General features: G+C 61.6%; 1 long non-coding RNA gene across 4 annotated transcripts; it reads right to left on the reverse strand.

The window, feature by feature from the left end:
- Positions 1 to 2,258: 2,258 nt before the first annotated feature.
- LOC135173904 (uncharacterized) lies at positions 2,259 to 6,963 on the reverse strand. Of its 4 annotated transcripts, none has more exons than XR_010301549.1 (2): positions 5,607 to 6,963; positions 2,259 to 3,787 (listed from the first exon to the last, which is right to left on the reverse strand). It is a non-coding gene; the product is annotated as an uncharacterized LOC135173904 (long non-coding RNA). The 4 variants fall into 4 exon arrangements; XR_010301547.1 differs by having other exon boundaries at positions 2,259 to 3,818; XR_010301548.1 differs by lacking the exon at positions 5,607 to 6,963 and adding an exon at positions 4,513 to 4,637.
- Positions 6,964 to 8,743: the final 1,780 nt, after the last annotated feature.

Genomic DNA, 8,743 nt, shown 5'->3' on the forward strand with positions numbered 1-8,743 from the left:
GGCTCCTTCTCTCCAGTTTAGGGCCATCTACACCCGCACCCCGCTAAGGACGCGGGCACCCCACACGGGCTGCTAGCTGAGCGCAAAGGCACTCGGACCGGGGACCGCTTACGGGTGGGTCGATGCCGGGGAGTCGAGAGCATGGCCTAGCCCCGCAGCTACAGGAAGCAGACTCAGGAGCCAGGCAGCGGGCTTTCGCAGCCAAAGACCTGGGTCATGGCGGGAGACTCCACCAACACTAAGCCTGGGGCCGAGGAGTACACGCTGAGATAAACAAACCTGACGCCATGCCTCTGAAAGCCTGGGGCCAGACATACCCACCCTGATTACAGGGGGGTTCCCTCCAACCTCCCGCCGGGCACCGCGACGCACAGCCCCACTTACAGGGCGGCCGCTCTCGCCTCGGCACTCCCAAAAACGCCTACGGAGCCACGGGCTCCGGACTGCGCCCAACTTACGGGACGGCCCACCTGCCTGCAGCACAGCAACACCTCTTCAGGAGCCCAGGGAGCCACCTCCACCCTCTAAGGGCCCAGGAACGTGCGCTCCACTCAGCTGCCCAAAACAGCCTCCTAGGACCTGCTCACCGGGACCTCGGGCCGCTCCTGGCGACACACAGGGACACAAGGCTCCACAGCTCATCACACAGGCCCCGACTACGGGGCCCTTGAGATGCCACCTTGACAACAGGACAGGCTGCCACGGAGGCACACACCCAGGCCCTCAACAACAGGGCCTACGCTCTGTCCCTACAGGACAAGCTGAGCTCCCACTCCGCTCGGGCACTCCGAGGAGACTCCCCTGTTACTGCCCAGAGCCCCTCTTTCCCTCCTGGGAAGCCTAAGCTAAGCTACAGCACTTTTCACAGCAACCTACACCACAAGCACGCTCAGGCACACAAGCACACACACACAGAGGCAAGGGAGGGGGCCATACGCACATCTCTTCCCAGGAGAGGGAGCAAGCTCTGGGCAGCCACCGATGGGACAGTCATCCTTACCCCGCAGCAGGAGAGAAGAGGGTCAGACTTGGCCGCACCAGACTCTGTGGAGCTCAGGGAAGCCTCGGGACACCAAAGGCCCTCAGGGGCGGCCAAAGGACAAAAGCCGCGACACGCCCCGAGTACAGGGGGTCACGCTGCACAGGCAGCCCACAGCTGACAAGCTGCCGGGGCTGCGGAAAGGACCCTACCCCGCTTACAGGGGGGGCTCGGGGACCAGGTTGATCCCTTTCCCCAACGGGCGTGGAGACACCGCCTCGCGCCTTCCTTACAGGGCAGCCGGGCTCCGGGCAGCCAAAGGACCAAACCGCCAAAAGGCAAACGACGGCACAAGCAAAGACCGAGTCCTACTTACGTGGAGGTTGTCCAGCGCAAAGCCACACAGGCCACACTCGAGGTGACGGCAAAGCTCTCGACTTACCACACCTTCGGTCAGGAGCGACTCCCTTTGCCCAGAGCGCCTCGCCCGTCTCCTCTTCTCCAGACCGACGGCCCGCCTCTTCTCAACGTCCTTTACCTCGCCATTCTCTGTCGTGCCTCTTCCGCTGTCGGCTCCAGCAACCGCCGAGCAAGGGCAGGCTTAGGCCTCACTGGCGCCTCCCCCTCCGCACACGTGGGAAATGGGCACCTCCCCAGGGGCACCACCCGGCCAGCTTCCCACCCGCAGGCAGCCCCAGCGCCGCAAAGCCCTCCCACTTTGCCTTGTCTCACCCAAGCGGCGCACGGCACACTCCCGGTCAGGACTGGAGACGGGCTGCGAGGCGGGAACCCCGCACAAATCCAGCTGGGCACGCAAAGCAGCCGCCGCGGAGGCTACACGATCCTGCTTACGGCGCGCTGCACTCGCTGCTGGCATCAAAAAGCGCCTGGGACGCCAGGGCACTGGGCGGGCCCCGACCGGCAGGGCAACCCTGGTCCCAGGGGCCTACGGAGGCTCCTTCTCTCCAGTTTAGGGCCATCTACACCCGCACCCCGCTAAGGACGCGGGCACCCCACACGGGCTGCTAGCTGAGCGCAAAGGCACTCGGACCGGGGACCGCTTACGGGTGGGTCGATGCCGGGGAGTCGAGAGCATGGCCTAGCCCCGCAGCTACAGGAAGCAGACTCAGGAGCCAGGCAGCGGGCTTTCGCAGCCAAAGACCTGGGTCATGGCGGGAGACTCCACCAACACTAAGCCTGGGGCCGAGGAGTACACGCTGAGATAAACAAACCTGACGCCATGCCTCTGAAAGCCTGGGGCCAGACATACCCACCCTGATTACAGGGGGGTTCCCTCCAACCTCCCGCCGGGCACCGCGACGCACAGCCCCACTTACAGGGCGGCCGCTCTCGCCTCGGCACTCCCAAAAACGCCTACGGAGCCGCGGGCTCCGGACTGCGCCCAACTTACGGGACGGCCCACCTGCCTGCAGCACAGCAACACCTCTTCAGGAGCCCAGGGAGCCACCTCCACCCTCTAAGGGCCCAGGAACGTGCGCTCCACTCAGCTGCCCAAAACAGCCTCCTAGGACCTGCTCACCGGGACCTCGGGCCGCTGCTGGCGACACACAGGGACACAAGGCTCCACAGCTCATCACACAGGCCCCGACTACAGGGCCCTTGAGATGCCACCTTGACAACAGGACAGGCTGCCACGGAGGCACACACCCAGGCCCTCAACAACAGGGCCTACGCTCTGTCCCTGCAGGACAAGCTGAGCTCCCACTCCGCTCGGGCACTCCGAGGAGACTCCCCTGTTACTGCCCAGAGCCCCTCTTTCCCTCCTGGGAAGCCTAAGCTAAGCTACAGCACTTTTCACAGCAACCTACACCACAAGCACGCTCAGGCACACAAGCACACACACACAGAGGCAAGGGAGGGGGCCATACGCACATCTCTTCCCAGGAGAGGGAGCAAGCTCTGGGCAGCCACCGATGGGACAGTCATCCTTACCCCGCAGCAGGAGAGAAGAGGGTCAGACTTGGCCGCACCAGACTCTGTGGAGCTCAGGGAAGCCTCGGGACACCAAAGGCCCTCAGGGGCGGCCAAAGGACAAAAGCCGCGACACGCCCCGAGTACAGGGGGTCACGCTGCACAGGCAGCCCACAGCTGACAAGCTGCCGGGGCTGCGGAAAGGACCCTACCCCGCTTACAGGGGGGGCTCGGGGACCAGGTTGATCCCTTTCCCCAACTAGGGATGGTGCCTCTGGGGAGGTCCCTGTTTTCCTCGGGCATGGAGGAGGAGGTGCTACTGAAGCCTAAGTCTATCCTTCTTCCTCAGCAGCAGCTGACACTGATGGTGGAAGAGGCGTGGCATGGAATCGCTAAGCAAGACACATCGCAAAGAGGATCCGCATCGGGCTGGAGAATGGGAGGTGAGCAAGGTACTCTGGCCAAAGGGAGTCGCCTCTGACTATAACTCTGGTGACACAAGAGTATCTTGTTTCACAGACACTACCTTAGGTCTCTCTTTTAATATGTTACCCACATACCCTCACCTACCTCAGGATTTCCCTCCAAAATGGTCATGGTCTCCCCTATGGGTTACCCTAAGTTTTTTCATGCATCATGTCAGCTCTGTTCCACCCAATCACCTCAGCTTTTCCCTCCTACAGTCTTCATTTTTATCCCCTAGAGACTAACTCACTTTTTTCCCCTACAAAATGTCACTTGTGTCCTCTTGTTTACCTCACATTTTTCCTCCAGAGTTTTTGCTTCCTTCCCAATAGACCTGTTCAGCTTTTTCCTCCAAAATATCACTTCTCTGCTCTGAAGTCACCTCAGTTTCCCCTCCATAATCTTCATTCTCTGTAAAAGAGAAAAGAACACCCACAACATCCTACAAAATAAATTTAATAAATATGGGTAAATACTTTCTATTTTAACAAAAAATAAAATTTCCCACAATCTAAATTATAATTGCAAGGAGGTTTCTAAAGCCATAAATGCTATTTACAGCAACGATTTAAAACCTCGACCCACCCCTGCAGACAACTAAGACCCCTGCAAATCCCTACAGGCATCTACGGACCCCTGCAGCTGCCTGCAAACACATACAGACCCCTACAGAGCTCCCCAGTCCCCTTCAGACCCCTCCAGATATTTAACAGACCCCTGCACACATCTATAGACCCCTCCAGAGCCTTAAATGATGCCTGCACACACCTGCGGACTCCTAACAGAAACCTCCAGACACCTACTGAATGCTACAGACACTTGCAAACCCCTACAGAAACCTACAGACCACTCCAGTCTCCTAGAGAGCTCTAGGGACCCCACCCAACCTGTCAATAGACCCCTGCAGACTCCTACATATCTTTAAGAGGCCCCTGCAGACCTCTAAAGACCTCTACAGACACCTCGAGACCTTTGCAAGGCACTTCAAGACCTTTACAGCCTTTTGAGACACCTGCAGCACCACAGACACCTCTAAAAACCCCTAACGACCTCCAGACACCCAGAGAACTCCAGAGACTTCCAGGGAGCCCTCCAGACCCCCGCACAGCTCTGCAGACTCAGAAAAGCTTCCAGACCTTTTAGAAGACCCCTGCAGACATCTGCAGACCGGGACAGACTTCTACAGCTGCTTGCACACGCCTGCAGACACGGACAGGCTCCTCCTGGCCTGCAAACTCACACCACGTGCTCGCACACAGCTTCTCCCAAGCACGGCGGGGGGGGGGCGCGGAGCGAGCGGCGGCGGCGGAGGGGGGGGGGGCGCGGAGCGAGCGGCGGCGGCGGAGGGGGGGGGGGCGCGGAGCGAGCGGCGGCGGCGGAGGGGGGGGGGGGCGCGGAGCGAGCGGCGGCGGCGGAGGGGGGGGGGGCGCGGAGCGAGCGGCGGCGGCGGCGGAGGGGGGGGGGGCGCGGAGCGAGCGGCGGCGGCGGCGGAGGGGGGGGGGCGCGGAGCGAGCGGCGGCGGCGGCGGAGGGGGGGGGGCGCGGAGCGAGCGGCGGCGGCGGCGGAGGGGGGGGGGCGCGGAGCGAGCGGCGGCGGCGGCGGAGGGGGGGGGGCGCGGAGCGAGCGGCGGCGGCGGAGGGGGGGGGCGCGGAGCGAGCGGCGGCGGCGGAGGGGGGGGGGGCGCGGAGCGAGCGGCGGCGGCGGAGGCGGGGGGGGCGCGGAGCGAGCGGCGGCGGCGGAGGGGGGGGACGCGGAGCGAGCGGCGGCGGCGGAGGGGGGGGACGCGGAGCGAGCGGCGGCGGCGGCGGAGGGGGGGGGACGCGGAGCGAGCGGCGGCGGCGGAGGTGGGGGGACGCGGAGCGAGCGGCGGCGGCGGAGGGGGGGAACGCGGAGCGAGCGGCGGCGGCGGCGGAGGGGGGGGACGCGGAGCGAGCGGCGGCGGCGGAGGGGGGGGAACGCGGAGCGAGCGGCGGCGGCGGAGGGGGGGGAACGCGGAGCGAGCGGCGGCGGCGGAGGGGGGGAGCGCGGAGCGAGCGGCGGCGGCGGAGGGGGGGAGCGCGGAGCGAGCGGCGGCGGCGGAGGGGGGGGGGGGGGCGCGGAGCGAGCGGCGGCGGCGGAGGGGGGGGGGTTAGGGCGGCCTCGTTGTCCCGCCGCCGCCCGCCGTCTTCAAAGGCCCCCCGGCCTTTGCAACCCTCCACCATGCACCCGGTGCTCACCCGTGCACACTCACCTGGGATGTCGGGCAGGGCTGGGCTCCTCCTGCAGTGCTTATAAAGGGCACTGAGCAGGGAGGGCAAAGTGGCCACAGCTGGGGTGGGAGGAGACTTCAATTGACTTCAGGTGCTGCGGGGGTAGAAGAAGGAGTGCAAAACAAACAAATGGCACCAAATCTGACCAGGGAGAGATTTGGCTAAAAAGCCAGGTGAGAAATCGAACAAATCAAACCCCGAAGTCTCATCGAGAGAGCATCCAACCAGACTGGCGCATGGGAGATGTTTTCCAGCTAGGGTGGGACATGGGAGATCTGTCAAGGAAGGTAGTTTGGGAGGTTGTGGGGAAAATATGCGGAGACTCACTTGTGGATTTTCAAGTGATTTATTGCTCAAACACGGAGATCCCCCTCCCGAACTAAATTCGCCACGTGAGTTCTTTTGGATTGAAGTTGTAAAATAACAGTTCAGAAAATGGCAGATAAAAGAGAGTCTGTGATTTCTTTAGAGTTCCTTTGAGTCTTTAAAGTTACTCAGTCTTTAGGTAAAGAGTTCTTCCTCCAATTTACTCACTGTTCGTAGTTCAGTTCAGCAAAGTTCGAAGGTTTTGGGCGGTGTCCCTTTGTTCGTCAGGGTCGGGCCCAAGCAGGTTTCAGGCCTCTGCGAGCCCCTCGTCGGGCAGGGCCGATCAGGAACGTGAGGGCACCGCGGCAGGAGCGAGGCAGGCAGGCAGGCTAGCGAGCGAGCGGTAGGAGCAAATACCAGCAAGCTCAAGCCAGCAAGCGCCCCGATCCAGGAAGGCACACCATTTTTATAATGTTCAAAAGAGGTGTAAGCCTCCAGTCCAGGCTATTTTACGTTATTCTTGCAGATTGGCACAAAATTACAATTAACCTATATAATTGGACAGTTCTTACCAAAACAACCTGTAGGACCACCCAAAGCTCGGCCCACACCAGGTGTCGAGCGGGCATGAGAACTGCCGTTCCCCCTAGCCAAAACAGTGGCCATTGTTTACCTTTATCTCGACTAGGGAGAGACTTTCTCATGGGGCTGAAGGACTGTTTTGGTTTACGATGCTTCTGGCTTAAAATGTGAGACACTGCAACTTTTACAGCAGGGAGCCCTGCTAAGGGCTTCTGCTACCCTCCATGACAAGATCTCCTTAGAATCATGGAATCAAGCAGGCTGGAAGAGAGCTCCAAGCTCACCCAGTCCAACCTAGCACCCAGCCCTGGCCACTGAACCAGACCATGGCACTAAGAGCCCCAGCCAGGCTTGGCTTCAAAACCTCCAGCCACGGCCACTCCACCACCTCCCTGGGCAGCAAAGGGGAGCAACGAAAGAGGCAAAAGAGGGGAGCAAAGGGGGGGGCAATAGAGGGGAGCAAATGGGGGGGCAAAAGAGGGTCGCAAAGCGAGGGGGGTAAAAGAGGGGCGCAATGCGAGGGGGGCAAAAGAGGGGCGCAATGCGAGGGGGGCAAAAGAGGGGCGCAAAGCGAGCGGGGAGGGCAAAAGAGGGGCGCAAAGCGAGCGGGGAGGGCAAAAGAGGGGCGCAAAGTGAGCGGGGGGACAAAACAGGTGCAAAGCAAGCAAGGGGGTAAAAGAGGGGCGCAAAGTGAGGGGGGCCAAAAGAGGGGTGCAAAGCGAGGGAGTGGCAAAAGAGGGGTGCAAAGCGAGCGGGGGGGCAAAAGAGGGATGCAAAGAGAGCGGGGAGGGCAAAAGAGGGGCACAAAGTGAGCGGGGGGGCAAAAGAGAGGCGCAAAGTGACGGTGGGCCAAAAGAGGGGTGCAAAGCGAGCGGGGGAGCAAAAGGGGTGCAAAGTGATGGGGGGCCAAAAGAGGGGCGCAAAGCAAGTGGGGGGCAAAAGAGGGGCACAAAGCGAGCGGGGGCAAAAGAGGGGAGCAAAGCGAGCGGGGGGGCAAAACAGGTGCGTAAAGTGAGCGGGGGGCAAAAGAGGGGCACGAAGCGAGCGGGAGGGCAAAAGAGGGGCGCAAAGTGAGGGGAGGGGTGAAAGAGGGGCACAGAGCGAGGGGGAGGCGAAAGCTGGGCACAAAGCGGCGGGGAGGCAAAAAAGGCTCGCAAAGCAAGCGGAGAGCTAAAAGAGTGGCGCAAATCGAGCAGGGGGGCAAAACAGGTGCAAAGCAAGCAGGGGGGCAAAAGTGGGGTGCAAAGCGAGCGGGGGCAAAAGAGGGGCGCAAAGCGAGTGGGGGGGCAAAAGGGGAGCAAAGCGAGGGAGGGGGCAAAAGAGGGGCGCAAAGCGAGCGGGGGCAAAAGAGGGGCACAAAGCGAGTGGTGGGCAAAAGAGGGGTGCAACGTGAGAGAGGCCAAAAGAGGGGCGCAAAGCGAGGGAGAGGCAAAAGGGGCACAAAGCGAGGTGGGGACAAACGAGGGGCACAAAGCAAGGGGGGGCCCAAATGGGGGCGCAAAGCGAGTGGGTGACAAAAAAGGGGCGCAAAGCGAGGTGGGGACAAAAGAGGGGCAGAAAACAAGGGGGGACCTAAATGGGGTAGCAAAGCGAGCACGGGGGCAAAAAAGGGGCGCAAAGCGATGGGGTGGCAACGGGGGCGCAAAGCAAGGGAGGGCAAAAGAGCGCAAAGCGAGGGGGGCAAAAGAGGGGCGCAAAGTGAGGGGGGGGGCAAAAGAGGGGCGCTCTCTTCTCTCAGGTGGCCAGCACCAGAACGAGAGGACACAGCCTCAGACTGCGCCAGGGGAGATTTAGGCTCGAGGTGAGGAGAAAGTTCTTCACTGAGAGATTCATTGGACACTGGAATGGGCTGCCCAGGGAGATGGTAGAGTCGCCGTCCCTGGGGCAGTTCAAGGCAGGGTTGGACGTGGCACTTGGTGCCATGGTCTAGCCTTGAGCTCTGTGGTAAGGGGTTGGACTTGATGATCTCTGAGGTCTCTTCCAACTCTGATGATACTGTGAAAACGAGCAGGGGCAAAAGAGGGGTGCAAAGCGAGTCGGGGGCAAAAGGGGCGCAAAGCGAGGGAGGGGGCAAAAGAGGTGCGCAAAGTGAGGGGCAAAAGAGGGGCACAAAGCGAGGGAGTGGCAAAAGAGGGGCGCAAAGTGAGGGCGGGGCAAAAGGGGCATAAAGTGAGGGAGGGGGCAAAAGAGGGGTGCAAAGTGAGGGGGGCAAAATGGGCGCAAAGCGAGG

The sequence above is a fragment of the Pogoniulus pusillus genome, unplaced genomic scaffold, assembly GCF_015220805.1.
Source record: "Pogoniulus pusillus isolate bPogPus1 unplaced genomic scaffold, bPogPus1.pri scaffold_128_arrow_ctg1, whole genome shotgun sequence".
Taxonomy (NCBI): domain Eukaryota; kingdom Metazoa; phylum Chordata; class Aves; order Piciformes; family Lybiidae; genus Pogoniulus; species Pogoniulus pusillus.